General features: G+C 42.0%; 1 long non-coding RNA gene across 1 annotated transcript in view; it reads right to left on the reverse strand.

Moving 5' to 3' along the window:
- The window catches only part of LOC308479629, a 40,846-nt gene extending 31,041 nt beyond the window's left edge, over nucleotides 1–9,805 (reverse strand). Inside the window, exon 1 of the long non-coding RNA XR_013987764.1 lies at nucleotides 9,732–9,805. This is a non-coding gene — a long non-coding RNA (uncharacterized lncRNA). The remainder of the gene's footprint in view (nucleotides 1–9,731) is intronic.
- Between the last annotated feature and the right edge of the window lie 10,529 nt (nucleotides 9,806–20,334).

The raw sequence follows: 20,334 nt of genomic DNA on the forward strand, positions 1-20,334 counted from the left end.
TTAGTGGCTGGCAGTATTTGCTCCAGTCTTGCCTCCGAGCCGTATATTTCAATGTCAAGGGGGCTTATGCAATATTTAAGCTTGCATTACACTAAATTAATCTTAACATGAAAAATCTTTTGATTGCATAGGATGTTTTTGTCACTGACTGATTGACTAATTCATTTTATTCATATAGAAAGAGTAAGTCCTGACTCCTGTATATAAGCAGTATTCCTGTCTGTCTCACACTAGTTGAAATCAAACTACTGATGCTTTGCAAAAATAATAATCATCATCATTATTTGTTCTATTTTTAAACCATCTTAGGACTTCAAGGAGGGACGTGGGTGGCGCTGTGGTCTAAACCACTGAACCTCTTGGGCTTGCTGATCAGAAGGTCGGCGGTTTGAATCCACGCGATGGAATGAGCTCCTGTTGCTCGGGCCCAGCTCCTGCCAACCTAGCAGTTTGAAAGCACGCCAAAAAGTGCAAGTAGATAAATAGGTACCACTCTGGCAGGAAGGTAAACGGCATTTCCATGCACTGCTCTGGTTTCGGTGTTCCATTGTGCCAGAAGCGGCTTAGTCATGCTGGCCACATGACTCGGGAAAACTGTCTGTGGACGAACGCCGGCTCCCTCAGCCTGTAAGGCGAGATGAGCACCGCAACCCCAGAGTCGCTGTGACTGGACCTAACGGTTAGAGGTACCTTTACCTTTACCTTTAGGACTGCTTGGAGCATATTTGTAAAAACAATACAGTTTCAGGGTATATCTGAAAAAAGAATAATTGAGTAATCAAAAAGAAGACCTTAGGAATGTCATAAGAACCTCACTGGATTAAACCAATGGCCCACCTAGTCCAGTATCCTGTTCTCACCATAGCCAACTAGATGTCTATGGGATGCTCACAAGCAAGATCTGAGTGCAACTGCACTCTTCCTACTTGCAATTCCAAGCAAATGGTATTCATGGACATACTACCTATGACAGTGGATGTAAAACTTAGTCATCAAGGCTAGTAATAATCATAAACAACAATCATTTTTAAAAAGAAACATTACACCATCATATAAGTACTGTAGCAGACATCATAATTACCCTGAGCTTGAACAATCAATTTCTTCCAAAAGCCTGGGTGGAAAGATAGGGTTTCTTTTGGGTGCCACTACCAAGAAGGTCCTATTCTGTATCACTGCACAAGGGGCTACATTTGCCAGAGGGGCAGTGAAACAGACCTCCCCCGCTGATCTCAGGGCGAGGGCTCGCTGATATACAGAAATATATTCCTTCAAAAATGTGACTGTCGCCAGGGATACCAATATGATAGGAGTAGTAATTTCCTGATCAGGAATAGAACAGGTAATCCGGAACAATGGCAGAGTTGTTGTTTGTTAGGAATATGAGTGAACTGTATAAAATACTAGTTACAGCAACAATCTGAATCTATTGTGTATTTCACATAGCTCATTGCCTCTACAAGCCTATGTAAATAGACCTTCGATTTATTTGAAATTCTGATTATCTACTTTTATGTCCCCAAGGCATTTGGATAATGATTGGAACTGCAAATCTCAGAAGATCATATTTTGATGTAAAACAGGCAATGGCAGAGAAGACAACCGAAGTTTAAATATTATTACCCGGGATTCAGTTTGCTCCAGAGCGGTTTATATTAAATGGGAGTGATTTCTTGCTGTTTCAAATGTTGCATTTTATTTTTTATTTTTTTACTGAAGCAACTTCTGCATCCAACAAAGAATGAAACAAACTAACACATAGATCATAATATGTAGCAATAACACAACAGCAAGTGATATGCAAGATTTGAGAAGCTGCAGTGGGTGGCAGTATCCCCACACGCACCGTCACACAGAAAACATGTGTGTTTGTTCCATGTATCAGTCTACATCTGAATCAGATTTTGTCCTTCAGTTAAATTTCTCCTGTGTACAAAATCTGCGACATATTTTGGAAGGTTGTTTACCTGTGATGCAGTTGGGACACTTCCTAAAGATAAATTCTAACTAAATTCTAAATAATGTGTCCGAAGTTTGAGGAGCTGGCTCCCATCTGTGTATGGATGCAATTGGATACCAGTTTGAATCGGGGCGATGGACAGAACCTTTCAAAACCACATTGATTTTAAACATTGATTTCCAAACTGCACTTTGTTTGTTTCTTAGAATTCCAGAGCAACGCTGGGTGTGGTGCTGCTAGTATGTAATGTTTGAACCAGCCCTCATTCTTTGGCTATATCTCTGATTGAAAATTGAAATGTTTAGATTTATTAGTCCCTTCAAAGCCAATGAGCTGCAATTACTAGTCATTGATCCTAGCAGTAGGCAGCTAGTTGCTGAAGGCTTTTTCAGTAGAAAGAATTAAATAAACAACCAAGCTAATACTTCTGCATAAGGATATGCATACCAAAATGCATTAAAGGACATACAGTGGTACCTCAGCTTACAAACACCTCGGGTTACAAACACTTTGGGTTACAGACTCTGCTAATCTGGAAGTAGTACCTCGGGTTAAGAACTTTATCTCAGGATGAGAACTGAAATCATGTGGCGGCAGTGGGAGGCCCCATTAGCTAAAGTGGTACCTCAGGTTAAGAATGGTTTCAGGTTAAGAACGGACCTCCGGAACGAATTAAGTTCGTAACCAGAGGTACCACTGTATAGCATCAGTTTAGTAAGGCTTAGGTGGGTAGTGAGATGTGCATAGAATGTCCATCTCCCCAGATGCCATCTGTAGCCATTTCAGGGGGGTGGGTGGGTGGGTGTACGTGTAAGGCTATATCCATTGCTGGATCCAGGAAGTGCTGCTGTTTAACAATATGGCTGATTTTTCTGCACTTGGGAACGGAAGGTACAAAATCCTACCCAGACATTTTTGACAGAAAAGAAATCCAAGTACTTTGCATAAACCAGGACTTTTACCTGAGACTAGTGAAATTTGATTTCCAAGCTTTCTGATTTTAAACATATATTTCATGATTTGGCTGTACTGCCAACTATAACATATTTAATTCCATTCCCCTGTTGCTGCTGTTGGTTTTTTTGGTGTGCTTGAATATGACTTGCTTTGCACTGAATAATGAAATTTCTTTTTCCCCACCCCCACCCATGTTCCTTGATGCCTCGCCTTCCCAGGAAAGGGGGGGGGGTATCCCACCTTATTACTAAATACAGGTCTCCTGCATGGACTAATTTTCTTCACCAAAACAGTGACCATTGTCAAATGCTTTGCATCACCATGGAAACAGTTGCCTTGGCCATACAAAGATCTGAGTACGCTACAAGACTCAGAGTTTCGGAGGAGTTGGACCCCCTTGTTTAAATCACAGAGGAAAGGTTTTAAGGGTAGATCTCTTGTAGTCTTCTTCTTCTTCTTCTTTGCAGTCTGAGCATTGCAGCACATTTGTCTTGATATAAGAGAGAACAGAAAACGGCTTTACATCCCTCCTCTTCTCACTGCCTTCCCATGCCATCACTCCAAGCACACAGAATCACGAATGCTTGTGCTGCTTCGGCTGCTGCCGTCGCCACCTGACTCAATCAAGTGGAGTGCATTGGATACCCACAGGCTACAAGTGCTGGAGAGGGGGGGAGGGAGGAAGAACTGACTTGTATTTTAATTAATAGCGTGATACAGTATCTCAGCAGCAGCAGCAGCAGCAACTAGGCCCTTGGCAAGCTGATTTGCTGCATTCCTTACTTGAAGTATACAGTTTTCAAACAATGTGTGGCCAGTTCTGTCTCAAAAATTCTCTTGCAAATTTGTAGCATGAACTTTAAAAAAATTGTAGGGTGCGGTCCTTCTCTTCCCACGCCCCACTCCCTTCCCCAAGAAAACAAGGAAAACAAGTAGTTAAATAAGCTTCCACAATGAATTAGTTGCTTATAAAGGGAGAGTCTGGGCTCTTGGTAAAGAAAGAAAGGAACAGGCTGTTAATCAAAGTGAATGTTAAAACCAGTGCTTTTTTTCCTTTAAAAATGTTTAGGGGTACTCTCATTCTGACTCAAGAAAATCACCATTTTATAGTTCAAATCGGGGGGGAAATAAATACAGTAAATGGAGAAAAATACAAAGATTCACAAAATGTTTAGGGGTATGCGTACCCCCAGAAAAAAAAGACTAGTTAAAACCCTAACACTTATGGAATTGTAATGAAGAATCAAATGACCAGGTAATCAGAAAGATCCCTGAGAGTCTCAGAATAAACCCCTATGATTTAGAATGCTGATCTAGATGGACAAATAGTTTGATTTGTGGTAAGGCAGTTTCCTATTTTCCGGACCTCCACATATCAGATACCAAAACCTTCTAACCACTTACTCTTAATTACACTCTTGGAAATCAAGGCAATGTACTGAAAGAGTAAACTATGCAGTTTCAGCTTCATGCCGTGAAATCGGTCCCTCTGATATCCATGGGTCTAAAGTGGGAATGGATAACTTGTGTCCCTCCGGTTGTTGCTCCCATCATCCCTGACCATTGGTCAAGTTAGTGAAGGCTGATGGAAGTGGTAGGGTAGCAGAAGGCCACAGGTTAGCTATCCTGGGTAGCTTTTCTGTTATATTGTGATACGATATAGGAACATAGGAATCTGCCTTATACCAAATCAGACCATCTTGCTTAGTGTCCCTGCACTGCCTAGCGGCAGATCTCCAGGTTTTCAGGAAGGCGTCTTTTCCAGCCCTACCTAGAGATGCCGGGGATTGAACCTGGGACCTTCTGCATGAAAAGCAGGTGGTCTACCGCCAAGCTATGGCCCTTCCCTAGCATATGGGTCTAATTTTATCTTTTAGACTATTATGGTTGGCATATATAGCCCCCTCCCCATCCTTCCTCCGACTTTAAAAGTCACTGGGGAGAAAGACAGAAATCCAAGCGAAACTGTTTTGCTTTCCTAATTGAGTATCCTTAAGTCACATAGTCTTATAATATGCACACATTTTGTAAAAACAAAACAGCCCCTCACATAACAAATTAACAATGATTATTTATGCCCTCAGAAACCATGTTACCCAGCAGTGTTGTCAAAAGGTCAACCATTGCCTCAAACGGTGTAGAGCGCACAATGACCTAGAAGTACCATTGATAATGACCCTGTGGTTATGAGTCTTGAAGACTTAATCATTTGACATACAAGCAGCCCTAAGGCAGGCATAGCTGGCATTTTGGTTACTGAAACATGCACAGACAATATGCATTTTAAACCATTCTTGTTGTTTCTTTTGAAAGAAAGTGTGCCTGAGATAGCCAGTGGCCTACACAATGTCCTTTATTGTAACTGACTTCTCACTGCCGAAGCTCAGCGAGTTTAAAGAACAGGGCTGCCTACCATGCTAAGAATAGGGCTTCGTGTTTATTTAGGCTTTTGGTGCTCGCTCAAAGCACTTTCCATATATTATCTTGGCAATCTTCACAGTGACCCTATAAGTTGGGCCCAACTTGTCAGTCCCATGTTACAGATGATAAGGTTGGGACAGGCTGAGAGGCTGTAACTTGCCACAGGCCACCTATGGAGCTCATAGCTGAAGTGAAATTTGGGCAGCCACTTCTAATTTGCAACAGCAACAACAAAAAGAATAGGAAATGCTTCATATGCTAGATTTTAGGTATAACTGCAGATTGAGAAATAGTTACTATTGTCTAAATAAAAATACATATCCCCAGAGCTATTTTTCTAGAACAAGAGGTGCTGGAACTCACCATGAACACCTCCCTTGTTCTCTTATAGTGGCAATGGTGCCCACCTGGGAGATGCCAGAACTGAGTTCTGGCTGAAAAAATGCCCTGCACATCCGCTGTGATCTGAGTGACTTTTCAGTCTGCTGTCCAAATGCTGACTGTTGATGGACAACGTCAAGACTCCTGCTCTTCCTCCGTAAGCTTGGGCTGACAATGGAGGGTCCTCCTTTTCCAAGGAGAACACAAGACCACCTGAGGCGATATGTGAACCAAAGACTTCCGGCTCATTGCATATGCCCTGCACTACCAAACCGCAACGCTCCCGTTTCTTAGCTGCACGTAGTACAACAGATTGCTCCATAGGGAAACGTATGTAAAAAATGCCACACACATGTAATGCAACATCAATGGAGATTTCTGGGGCTTTGGGGAGGGTGAGGACTAACTCATATCAAAAGCTTGAGGGGAATGGGTTTCTAGTTTTTGCATAATGCCAGTTATTAGTGCAGACATATCTGAGTTATCCCTTAGTTTGTTTAGAAATCCTCTTAGAGGTTGAGTGATAAACCCACTGCTGTGGTCCTGTGCTGCCAACCACAGCAGAGCTCAGTGGAAGGAGAAGCCTGCCAACCAGCCAAGTCTCAGAGGGAGTACTTGCCTAGAGTCAGAGTATATAAACAAGGTCCAGTCCAGGCCTAAGGTCAGGAGTATCTCAGTTTACATAGTCAGACAATCCAGGGGGTCAAGAAACCGAGGGTCCAAGGCCATGAGAAGCAAGAAGCAGAACGGTCTGGTCAGGAACAACGGATGTTGTTTCCAGAAACTGACAGAGGCTGGAAACCCTGCTTAAGAAAGCTGGAGTCAGCTGGTTCTCATCAGGAGCAAGAAGGTCGATCAGCAGTAGGTGGAGTCACTTCGTCTTCTGCTCCTTCAGGCTGCTGCTCAGCAGGTGAAGCCAACTCCTGGCCCATGACACCTGCTTACAAACATCTCCATAACAAGCTGCCTCCAAAACAGGCACTGCAGCAGTTGCACATGAATGGTGTGTCTAGTTTTTACTGCCTAAGCCTTCCCACTGTGCACCAGTAAAATCTGGACACATTGCAAAAGGTATGGTTTTGGATTCAGGGTGAAATAAATGTCTCCAGCTCATCCCAGTGTAAGTCACACTCACATTTCAACATACTACTTTGGTCTTGAGAATTGACCTTAGAAACCCCATTTGCCCTTTGCACCTACTGGTCTGTTTGGAAGCAACGGGGCCATGCTCTTCGCAGATTGTGTGCACATTGTTTGGGTTATATCACACACACACATACACACACACACACATATATATCTGGTTGTGCTTCTATCCCTTAAAAAAAAATCTGGTATGCACTAGATGATTGTAATTACTGCAAAGCTTGATGGTGAGCATGCAATTTGCATCAACAGCTACTTAGCTTGTAGTTCTTAAGCACTGACAACTTTGTACAGTATACTGTCAGAATGTAATGCAATAAGCCATTATCATATTTTGATGGAACTATGACAGCTAAGTTGGGCTCTTACATTTCATGATTTTTTTTAAAAAAAAGGTTTTGCTGATTTAGCCTTAATACATCACACTACACACACACATACACAAACAAACAAACAACTGTGCTTTTAAGAAAAATGATTGCTTCTGTTATGGATTTCACGCAGCTAGGAAAACAAACCTGTCTACTTGCCATATGTTCCATTTTAATAAACTATACATTCATTTCGTTCAGCAACTTCAGCCTCTGGCTATCCATTGCCCTGTATATTAGTTTTAAATACACATTGCTTGCAATAACACATATCTGCCTCAAGTTAAGAAACGGTTAGATTTGCTTTATATTTGTGGTCCCATTGAAAACATTTATTCAATCCAAGGGAAAAATAAATGTGCTCCCTCAGCTCTGTCAAGTATAAACTGTTATTGATCCTCTAAATGAAATTTGTCCATGCTGATCGATCAAACACATTATCCCTCACCCACCCACCCCGCAGTCCATTACCAGCAATTGGAAACTCTCAAGCATCAATAGTTGTTTGATGGCACGGGCCTATAAATTGAGACTATAAGCTTCCAATATCTGAGTTACTCTGCTTTGTTCTTCCCATGCCAAACAGTTCAACCTCTGAATATTTTCCCTTCTGAGAAGAAGGCTAAACAAAATTCAATTCAATAAAAACATGGATGATATTTTTGTGTCATATAAAACTCAAGCAGCAGAGCAACCTCCTAGAAAAATCTTAGTCAACCTCCTAGAAAAGGGCCAAAAAATTCCTCCCAAATGTTCTCCACCATTTTTCATAGTAGCCACCATTTTCCTCTCACAATGCCCCAGAACAACTCTGTGTCTGAAGCATTGTGGAGGATACAAAATGGTGGCCAAGATGCCAACACAGTTGCTGCTACTGCCACTTGCAATAGCATTAAGGGGGGAGGGATATTGTGCTATTGCAACTACTAATGGTGAGGAATCTTTGAGAAACTGTTGGAGAAATGTAGTGAAAGCCCCCCCCCCCCCCCCCAATTTCTCTGCTCATAAACAGAGTGGAGAATTTTAAGGGACCATTTGTGTAAAACTCTAGTTAAGACTTGGTAGACTTAGGACTCTTCGGCTCTGATGTGGCACTAAAATGAAATACTCCATATAGATTCAGTGAATGGAAAGGTGTAGGCCAGATTGCTTAGCATCACTCCCCAAACGGATGCTGAGACATGCTTTTACATATTTGAGATCACAGTCCATTACAACTGTGCCATTTTATCAGGGGACTGAGTAATATTAGTTATGAAAAATGGCTATGGGTTTGTGTTGAAATGGAAAAGCATCACCCCCATGTACCATTTTGTAAATGAGGTCAGGAAGCTATGCTCAGGAAACCTCGGCCGACTGTGGGCAAACCTACTGGTATGTTCATTTGTTGTTGCTCTTAATTAAAATTAAGGAAATCAAAAATAGATTAGAAGGGTTGTTGCCAGGTTTGCTCGTCAGGCTGCAAGGATAAGGGAAAGTTATCGAAATCAATATGCTATTGATTGTGCATGTGAACATGGTGTCTGATACTTTTTATTTTCCTTGAGAACGCTAAAATATATGATGTTTGTGGTCTGTATTATTTTTGATGCTGTGGCCTAACCTTGACATACTAATGGAGCTAAGAGCTGTTGGTCCTTCCACGTAGATTTCAGCTTGCCAAATGAATGCCAGGTTCATTCTTTTAAAATTATTGATTAATTAATTGCCCTGTGCTGACCATGCTGCTATTTGTCACAGGCGAAAAACATAAAGTTAGAATATTTGTGCCTGTATGTAATAAAATCATGTGGGAAGATCAGTTGCAGATCTCTTGGCATAACACGCCCCTTAGGAATGCCCACAAATCCTTGGATCAGAGCCTCTGCCTGTAGAACAAAGCGAATGCCATCATAGAGTTCGACTATTGTTGCTTTATTTAAGAACTTCATTTCAGGTAGATGGATAAAACAAAACAAAACAAGGGACTCTTGTCTCAACAGCTAGCTATCATGAAGAACTTCTCCTCTTTTGCTGTCAATAGCTCATATGTTGGTCTTCCGTCTTGCTGATAGGTAATAATTTTCAAAGCAAGCTTAGGGAGCCGTGACTCTTGATTAAAACTAATAAGGGAGGGAGACACAGGTTTTTAAAAATCTCTCAAGAAATTATTACTGACAACTCTCCTTGAATTCCTATACAGAAGAAGAGCAGTGAGAATTTAAATACTCAGACTGGAGAAACTAATTAATCCAGTCTCCCTCCCCAGCCTTCATACAGGAAGCAGGACTATCTACATCATTTAAGATTGCCACTTGCTACTAATGCTGTATATTAGCAGAAATCCGTGTGATACGTTTACAATGCACTCATTAAAATCACAGTCTCAACCCCACATATAGGGTACATTCCAGCCAAGCCTAAGTACTTTTTAGGCTTACAATCTTATCGGTGTCTGGCCCATTAGGAAAAATCCAGCACTGCTTCACGAAGCCCAGACCTCACTTCATACTTACAGTTAGTCCAGGGAATGGTGCGGCTGGTCACCTTCCTTCTCCTCAATCTCAGTGTTGCCCTTGTAGAACTCAACAGGAAGCAGAATGGAAACAAAACTAGGATTAGTTTGCCTGTCATTGACTCTGGCTCCCCCTACTGTTGGCCTCCCTGCCTTCCACCCTACCAGTCCTAATCTGCAGCAGTCACCTACGCAGAACCCTACGCACACTGACTTGAGAGCAAACCTCTTCCTTTCAGAGGAACATGCGTAGGGTTGCACTGCCCATTCATTACAGTGTAACTATTTCTGTGCATGCTCAATTTTTGTTTCCTTTGAAATCAATGGGGTTTAAAATTTTGGTTGGATAGTTGGATAGTTTGATAGTTTTGATAGTTTTGATAGTTTTGATAGTTTTGATAGTTTGATAGTTTGATAATTTTCACTGAAATGTACATCAGTCTGGAAAAGGGCCATACCCAAAAGCATACTTTCACATATCGCTAAGGACCAGACCAGATGTGGCATAGCAGATGCATACAGTATCTCTAATATAATATAATATAATATAATATAATATAATATAATATAATAATATAATAACAATACAATACAATACATTATATTATTGTATAATAAACTTTTTAAGCCTCAGAGAGCTATAAATATGATCAGAGCAATACCACGGGGGAGATATAAGAGTCTGGCATCCTTTTTCCCCTCAGGTTATTCTTAACAAAATCACACACTAAACTATTGGGAAGAAAAAAAACTTATGGAAAAAAGTGACCTTGTATACTTACCCCTGAAGACAGAAAAATAGTGGGAGTGGGGTTGGTTTTGATTGGAGAAACTGTCCCGAAAGCAAAGTTTTACGCATCCTTTCCCCCGTGCCACTGCTCTTCAGAATCCCTCACAACTTCTGTCAAAGTTAAAAGGACATGCCTTGTGCTTCATGACTAGTTTGGCCCTGGATAGGCCTCTAGCCCGGGGGTCCTCTGAATGTTGTTGGACTCCAACTCCCATCAGCCCAAGCCAGCATGGCCAATGCTTAGGGGTGATGGGAGATATAGTCCAGTGACATCTGGAGAGCCATTGCTGCTCTAGAACAAACATGGCAGTAAGCCTTCTTGCCCTCAAGATCTGCATAAATAGATACTGCTTCATTAGTAGTGGTTGATGTGGATAGTTTACCCCAGAAAACAGAATCCAGAAAAATCACTCATAGCCCCATGGCCATCCCACAGGGATATTTGTTTTAATATGATGACAGTCGATGCCAAAAAAACATCCAGATGGAGCTGACATGTGGAAGTATGCTTATTATAGGAAGTAACAGTCATTTAGGTTGCCAATATTTTTTTAACACATGAAATAAAGTAAACTGTTATAAGGCAGGATCAAATTCCGATGAAATTCAGAAATAACTAATTACAAGCTACAGTTAGATCTGATTGTGACATCCTAATTAATTAATAGAAAAGTCATGAAGCATCTTCAAGAGGCTCGCCTGAGAGGTTTAACGCTGATGGAACAGCTCCAGTTCTGAGACTAATCAACAAATCTGCAAAAAAAAAAGGTTAAAAAGGTTATATAGCTCAAAATCTGAGGTCACCCAACCAGCTCAGTCAACTAGCACCGCTATAAAGAGTATTAATAGTATATCTAAGGCAAGAGCGGTGTGTCCTGTTTCACGGCTTGAAGCAAAACAGGAAGTGCCACTCTGCCACTTCCACCATCTGTGGCACTTCCCCCTGCTGCTTCTACCACTGGTGGAGAAGCGGTGCTGGTATCGTGTGAAATCTGGCTGATTTTGGGTGGGATCTCTTACACTCCACAATATCTCACCTAAAATTGGCCGAAATTGTCACCGATTCTGCTGGTGCTTCTCCCGTGATGGCCGAGGTGGTGGAGCAGGCAGAGGGGGTGCTGCTTCTACCGCCTGAGGTGGTGGCCTCTGCTCCCCAATGGCTGCACCAGCCCTCTCCAAGTTTCCAACATCAGTGTTGCATCCCAGGGGCCAATTCTTGCATTACTATTATCAACAAGTTTACTTATATGCCGCTCCCCAAATGATGCCCTGAATGGCTCGCAACAACAATAAATAAATCATCTGTATATGGGAAAACAAAGAAACAGATAATATCAAGCATATTTTGCTATGTAATATTTATATCCACATTAGCAAGCTAACAAAAACATTCACTTTATAAATAAGGAGAAATAAGAACAGGATGTTTTAATGTCATCATCATCATCACAGAGGTGTCTATGGAGGGGATATATTCATTGAAAATGTTAACTTTTTTTTTCTTAAAAAAGGGGAACTGCGACACTGGGGAGCTGGCAGGCTGGTGAGGCCCCCTAGATTTAGAGGCCCTAGGTGTTAAGTTGTGGGCGAACATATCAGACGACACAGCGATTCTTCAAACAGCTCTTCTTTATTCTGAGGCCAGAACTGAACAGAGCTGAAGGGCTCAGTCAGCCTGCTTATATAGAGCTCCAGTACCTTGTTACTGTAACAACATTCTAAAACTATCCAATCACTGAACGTCACTTTCGATCCTTCATTTGCATACAAACTATCCAATCACTGAACGTCACTTTCGATCCTTCATTTGCATAACTATCTACAGTATCCCCCTGCTGGCCCAGGGTGAGAACTTCAGTACATAACACTAGGCTTCAGCCTACTTAGCCTATACATAAATCCAGCACTGCTACCCGCCTCAACATGAGGTTGGTTTATATAGGTAAAGGTAAAGAGACCCCTGACCGTTAGGTCCAGTCCTGACCGACTCTGGGGTTGCGGCGCTCATCTTGCTTTACTGGCTGAGGGAGCCGGCGTACAGCTTCCGGGTCATGTGGCCAGCATGACTAAGCCGCTTCTGGCGAACCAGAGCAGCGCACTGAAACACCGTTTACCTTCCTGCCAGAGCCTTCCTGCCTATTTATCTACTTGCACTTTGGCGTGCTTTCGAACTGATAGGTTGGCAGGAGCAGGGACCGAGCAACGGGAGCTCACCCCATCGCGGGGATTCGAACCACTGACCTTCTGATCGGCAAGTCCAAGGCTCTGCGGTTTAACCCACAGCACCACCCGCATCCCTCCTTGGTTTATATAACAGGTTTAAATGTGATAATTCTTTGAAGTATCAAGGGGTAGGGGGCCACATATCCCTTCGTCTCCCATGAAGTTTATCACAAGTAATATCACCTTCTCTGCCTTTCATTGTGTGGGACAAAGTCTGACCCATTCAATGTACATTCTTTGGCCTATTAAACTGGCACTCTTTTCCTCACATGCTTTCTTTTGTTCCAGATTGCTGGCTAACAGCTGCTTTAAAAGAAGAAGTACTTGAGAGAAACATGTTTGGCCGGTGCTGACATTAATGCTTTTGCACTTCTGCATCTCAACAGTCTTCCGGCACTCTTGAGCAGCAGAAAACCAGCAGCCCACCAAATGCCAAACAATGCCTGCTTGCACACAAGACTTCTAAGGGCTTTTATTCTCTCCCTCCCTCTCTCTCACTTTGGGCTTCTAGATAAACAGACTTAATGCGAACAATATATTTTTGAAGACAAAAAAGGGGATATACGGAATTGGTTTGTACAGTGTGAACATTCTCTTTCAATAAAATGGAAATTCAATGGTATCACATCAGGGCCGTCTGATAGTTTGGTAATCAAATGACTAGATTATGAAATCCTGATATTATTAATTATTGTTTTTTATTCAATGGCAAACAAGATTTTTTAAAAAAAATCCTCTTGTTGTATATTTGTACAAAGTTACACACACATATATAGACTTAAAAATGAGTTGGTTGGTTGGTTGGTTGGTTGGTTGGTTGGTTGGTTGTTGATGTTTTTTGCTGTCTTGAATAAAGAAGAAACACCCATTGAAATTACAGTTCAGGTTTTGATGAGATAACAGAGAGAAATGGGTGACGTGAGAGCTATATGCCTGCATTCCCACCAATAGGGGTACATTGTTTTTTGTAAATAAAATAACTCCCAGTGATAGAGGATGAAGAAGGCATGCAACTTCAATTTTTTTTCCAAATCAGCTTTCAGTTTTAGACCCCAGGCAGAAAGCCTCCAAATCAGTTTGGACCAAAGGAGGCTGTTTACCGAAGTTCTGAGTGGCTATGGGCATTGTGGTGTAGAGAGATTCAAGGACTGGGAAAACCCAGGTTCAAATCACCACCTAAAGCTTTCTAGGTGACCTGAGCCAAATGTTCTCTTAGAGACTTTGCCTAGCCTACCTCATAGTACTTGTTGTGAGAATAAATCGGGAGGGACAGAAGAATCCCATGAACTTCTTGGAGGAAAGGCAAGATACAAATGAAACGAAATAAATGCAGAACATTTCAGAAGTGGGGAGCTTTGTCCCGCATATTAGATTCTGGGAGGAGTATATTTTATATTAATGCTCCTGGCTTTGAATTCCCTGAAGTCAAGTTTTATTGATTTTGATGGAGTTTAAAGTTCCTTCCCTACACTCCTGTTCTGTCGTTAATGGGCAGAAGTGAGCCCATGTGGAACGTAAGTAGAGATTGTATTCATTTATATAGTGCTTACATGCCAACGGCTTCTCAGAGGTTTACAAGTATATAGAGATAGATAGCAATAGTGGTAATGAAATTATGAAAAGGCACTCTATGTGTGTGAAAGGTGATTTTCTTTCAAGTAACCACAGGTGCCCAGCAATAGGGAGAGGGCAGCTAGGGGGGTAACTATTTGCCTGCCCATCAACCCATATCAATGATGGGTGGCATCTGTGAATCTCGCTCTCCTGTTACCAAAGCCTGCTGGGAGGTTTTTGACATTATGACCTTCACCAATAGTTACGGTTCTTCTCACTGTGAGCAGCTAAATAAATAAACTATAAGCAGATTGAACACGCATTCGCTATAAGCACAGATCTCACATTACTATTTGGGGACTACCAATATTCAGAGCTGTAACAGCATTGAGAAGCAGCTTGCTCAACCACCCCATAAACTTTTATTGCTTTCAAAGTTCAAGTAACAACATTTCAATTTTTCTAAGAAAAACCTGTCTCTCCCCACCAGATATAATACCATCTGAATATTCCGCATATAATCTCAGTTCATTGCTCAATGTCTATTTAAACCCTTTATGAAACCATAATTATATAAACAGAGAACCTCCCACACTCTTGACTAGCGGAAAAATACACATTAACTCCTGGCATGCGGTGGGTGGATGCTATTAAAAAAAAGAAGAGGAAAGGAAAGGAAAAGAGGAAGCTTCAAATCAGGATCATGTCACATTTAACACACAGTTCCCACCTGCAAAAGGAAGATAGACAGCAAGTGCTCCTCTTTTTATTAACATGGAATAAGTTAATGCTGCGCAGGCCAATGGATTGACAGTTTGGATTGGTAGTTTGCACTACAGTGATGCAAAGCAAAGGGTGTGTGTGTGTGTGAAAGGGAAGTTAAATGCTGAACACATACAAGTTCATGACAGAACAAGTTTGCTTGTTCCCTCTTTCATAAACCCCACTCCCTCTCTAGCTCACACCTCAATCACTCCATTCATCTGGTTCATTCTCTCAGTCACCCATGTTTCATTCTTTCTCTTTCTTTCTTTCTTTCATTCTCTCTCTGTCTCTCCTTCCATGTGCATACGCACATGCACACCACACAAAAAGGACAGTGGCCAGGGTGGTGTGTGTGATTTGTCAGATGAGCCAGAATGGCACTGAGTGATGTGGTTCCTGCGTATGAATCTTAAAATGTGGGGCTCACTTAGATATGATGGTCGCAGGTTCTATGCGTATAACATTGAGGTTGAAACTGCCCAAATCGGTGAATCAAATGCCAGATCAGAACAGTTTTATTTCAGGAATCCTTTAAGATAATAAGAATAGCCTTGCTGGATTATGATTATGACTAATTGAATTTATATGCCACCCTATACCCAGAGGTCTCAGGGCGGTTCACAGAAAAGATCACAATATATAAAATCAGAATAAGAACAATAACCCAATAACCACTGCCCCAAAAACCACATTTTAAAAGGTCATAGGCATGGTTAAAAAGGAACGTTTTTGCCTGGTGCCTAAAGGTGTATAATGAAGGCGCCAAGCGAACTTCCCTGGGGAGAGCATTCCACAGACGGGGAGCCGCTGCAGAGAAGGCCCGTTCTTGTGTGGCTACCCTCCGGACCTCATGAGCAGGAGGCACACGAGGAAGGGCCTCAGAAGATGATCTCAGGGTGCGGGGAGGTTCATATGGAGAGAGGCAGTCCTTGAGGTATTGCGGTCCTGAGCTATTGGCCAATGGCCCATCTAGTCCAGCATCCTGTTCTCACAGTGGCCGACCAGATGCCTGTGGGAAACCCACAAGCAAGACCTGAGCACAAAAGCTCTCTCCCCTCCTGTGGTTTCCAGCAACTGGTAGTCAGGACCATGTCTGCCCCTGACTGTAGAGATAGACCATAGAGACCATGGCTAATAGTCATTGATAGATTTATCCTCCTCTTCTATTCCTCTTCTAAAGCCATCCAAGATGGCAGCCATCACTGACACCATCACTTCGCACCATGAATGGTGCTCTAATTATCTCCTTTCTTCCTTTTAAAAGAGGGGTTTTTTCCTCATTTCCAAACGTAACAAAAATGAAAACATTGTCAGCTGGCATTGACAAAAAAAAAAATATTCCATCCATAGTAACTTAAATGTATATAGATTGATATGAGTAATCTGTATGCCCTAGATGAGATTGATGATTATAAGCCGCACATTCAAATGGAGAAAGGGCCGTGAAATCTTTGGACCACTGAGTAGTTAATATTCTACCTTCCAGTGTTTTAATCTATGCTTTAAATTGTGTACAGAGTAAGTTTTATACTTTTATAAGCTGCTTGAAGGTGTGCGGTGGAAAACAAGGTATAAATTTCTTCAATGAACAAACAAGAGGTGCTGGGTAAAGAATTTTGAGCCCTTCCTCTAACTGTGGTCTACATTTCTACAACTTCACTCTTTTCTGCTCAGCCAAGCCTTGGATATTACCTGTATAAAAACCACTTGGACTAAGGAGCTGTGGGTAGCGGTTTCAGTGCCCCTCACCCATGGAGAGGGGTTGAGGGAAGGTTCTTTGCCCCTCACTTGCACCCATTTGCTGTTATAATCACACACTTCCTATATGGTTGGGGCACTTGTATAAGCACAGGAAGCATCTTATTTACTTATGTATGTAAGAAGGGTGTTGTAAAAATGACATAGAATCAAGCATCCATCAACTAAAGAAACAATAGAGCAGTCGGTTAAAAGGGGCCAAATTCACAGTCTTAACTTGAATGTCTGTAATCTCCTCTTTTCCCCCTTGGCATGGTGCTCCAAGGGTTCTCTCAACACCCTCTCCCCTGAGGCAATTTCAGGGGTGCATCAGAAATCCTTGTTCAGGGACTCATTAGTTAAACTCAGCCCATAATTCTCCAGCGTATTAAAGGTAAAGGGACCCCTGACCATTAGGTCCAGTCCTGACCGACTCTGGGGTTGTGGCGCTCATCTCGCTTTATTGGCCGAGGGAGCTGGCATACAGCTTCCAGGTCATGTGGCCAGCATGACTAAGCTGTTTCTGGCAAACCACAGCAGCGCATGGAAACGCCGTTTCCCTTCCCGCTGGAGCGGTACCTATTTATCTACTTACACTTTGACGTGCTTTTGAACTGCTAGGTTGGCAAAAGCAGCAACCGAGCAACGGGAGCTCACCCTGTCGTGGGGATTCGAACCGCTGACCTTCTGATCGGCAAGTCCTAGGCGCTGTGGTTTAACCCACAGCGCCACCCGCGTCCCTTATCAATGGCTTTGACTGGCTGGCTAAACCAGGTGAGGGTAGCTGATGGGTCTCAATCCCTCAGTGAGTCAGGGACTTGCCCTGCATGCAAAGACAGGCTCCGCTGGATTGAGCAGACGAGACCAATAGTGGGCCTAAAGGTCAAGAAGATGGTTTCTGCACATGCTGTAGAGGGGGCAGATGAGGCTCAACAACCTGGGAAGGTGGCCCATATAGGAGAGGGAAAACTCTAATCCTAAACCTCTGCTGCCTTGTTGGGAGAAGAAAAGGCTAAGGAGTAAACCCTACACAAATCTGGAATGGAGTCCCTAAGACGGTTGGATGGCATATTGTACACCTCCTTCTGGCAAGTGCTGCAGCCAAGCTGGTGCCAAACGTATTGCTCTGCTTTCCTTTGTTTTGTTTTTTTTGTTTTGTTTTTAAATAATATTTATTGAGATTTCAAAAAAATACAAAAATTACACAAAAAACAAAAAATAAAAAGTACAAAAACTTACACACACACAAAAAAAGAAAAAGATACAGAAGTAAGAAATAAAAATATGCAAAAGTGAAAAATACAGAAGAAAAATAATAATGAAGAAGAAAAAACATTAGACCTCCTCCTCCTCCCTTCCTTTGTATTCCAGTTATTAATTATCCCAGCAAATCCTTTCCATCTTTCTATTATAAAATAAACCTTAAAATTTAAAATTTAGATCTTAACTTTACCAGCTTCTTATATTCATAATGTTCTTTCATAATTCTTTAATAGTTATTAATTATCCCATCAAATCCTTTCCATCTTTCTATTATAAAATAAACCTTAAAATTTAAAATTTAGATCTTAACTTTACCAGCTTCTTATATTCATAATGTTCTTTCATAATTCTTTATACATCTTTACTAAAGCCAGGTAATTTCTTCCAACATTTTTCTATCATTCATTTTTCTATCATTCTATCATTCATCAACTTTATAAAACATTCTGTTAGTTAAAAAACAAAAAAAAGAGAAAAAAGCATATAAACAAGTCCGATCTTAATCCAACGTCCCTTCCTCCTGGTTTCGGGATTTTGTCAGTCCTTATTCCTCAATCTAACCCGGTGACCTTATGTCCGAGGCCCTCAGGTCACTTCCATGGCCCTTCCGCAGCTTTTCTTCATATTTGTGGCTGTAGTCACTTGCTCGTAGTAACTCCAACTTAATAGTGTTTTTAACCCTTCTCATCAGATCAGATCCTTTTCCCTGTTCATCGCTGCATTCCATGTAGTATTTAAGAACATACTTCAAGGGCCCTCCGAAGTTGTGGGCCCCCACAATTCCAAACATGTCGCAGCCTGTTACTGTATTTATAAAGTCCAGATATCCCAGCATAGGGGGGTCAATCCAGCCCCCCATTTCAAAACCACACCAAACTTTCCCTTCCCATATCTGGTTTTTTCCAAGTTCCATTATCAAATCCGAAGGATCAAGCTCCTGTTGAGACTGTTCTAACAAGCCACACTCCTGATTTAATGCCACAAACCCCTGTTCTGTCAAGACACACTCCTGGTTTGAGTCCTGGATAGACTCCACATATATTCCCACAGTTTGATCAAAGCCTTCCACTGCCAGTCCATGATTTCCAGTCGACTTGGCCATCTGGTTCACCTTATCATGTAGTTCTTCCAGTAGAGTCTTTGTTTTATTAAGCAGGCAAACCACAACTTCTGAAAACATTGTTGCACTCTCCCACGATTATTTGTAACAGCTGTCAAGTCCTTGGCATTAGTTACAGTCTCTAAGGCTCCCCCTAGGGAGAAGACTTATATTTGTTTTTGTTACATTTCCATGTTACTTGAGATACTTTATCCATATATATTCCTTTAAAATGCGAAAGGGAACAGTAGAGTCACAAAAATTCTCTTCTTTTAACTATCTGTCTCACACAGATATCTTGATTGATTCACGTCAGTCCTGACTTCCCCGCTCCAGGATCAGGACGAAAATAACTTCCTTTTACTGCTTCAAATAGTCCAAAAAAATTATTCCCAATTTAAAATGTTGGAATCCACTCTTTTAAAAGTAATTTTCAAAGCTCTAGTATAAGTTGCCTTTGCTTTGTTGTATTTACAAAAGAACGGAAGGGTGACTTCCTGTTTAGCCCTTCCCGCTCCGTACCAAATTCAATCAATTTTTCTTTTTCTTTTTTTATAGTCCAATTCTGTCCCTTTCACTAATCTTCATTTACTGTCCCAATTTGTTCAAATTCTGGGTACTCACGGATGTTTGTTTTAAAGTCCGAATTGTCCAGGAAAAAAGGCAGCGCTCTCCGGCAACAGCTACGCGGCTTCACTCCACAAAAGAAGCAGACGACTCGCAGCACAGCACCACTTCCCCGCTCTGTTCCGGAGCCCGTTGCCGGGTTCCTTTACAGATTGGGGGGGCGCAAACAGTGCCCGCCGAGTCCCAGGGTCACAGGCTTCACCCGCCTGTGGTTTAAAGGGTCCCCGCTGCGCCGAAGCGGTATTAGACCCGATTTCTGTGGAGCGGTCTCCCTCCGAATTAGAGGGATTCCGCCATTGCCGTTGGCGCCACCTCCGGAAGTCTGCTCTGCTTTCCTTTGGACCACATCAGCAAGGTCAAGAGGAGAGTCTTGTCATCTGGGCAGCTAGGACCTCCATACACACATCCCAGGCTTGTGACACTTCAGGGCTGCTAATGCAGCGGTTTGACTTCACCCTTTTGAGACTGATGGATGCCAACAATACTTTGTCACTCTGTAACCTTTATGAAATGGACACTGGAACATCTTTATGGAATGTGCACTAA

This window comes from Podarcis pityusensis (genome assembly GCF_964106645.2).
Source record: "Podarcis pityusensis genome assembly, chromosome: 1".
Lineage (NCBI taxonomy): Eukaryota > Metazoa > Chordata > Lepidosauria > Squamata > Lacertidae > Podarcis > Podarcis pityusensis.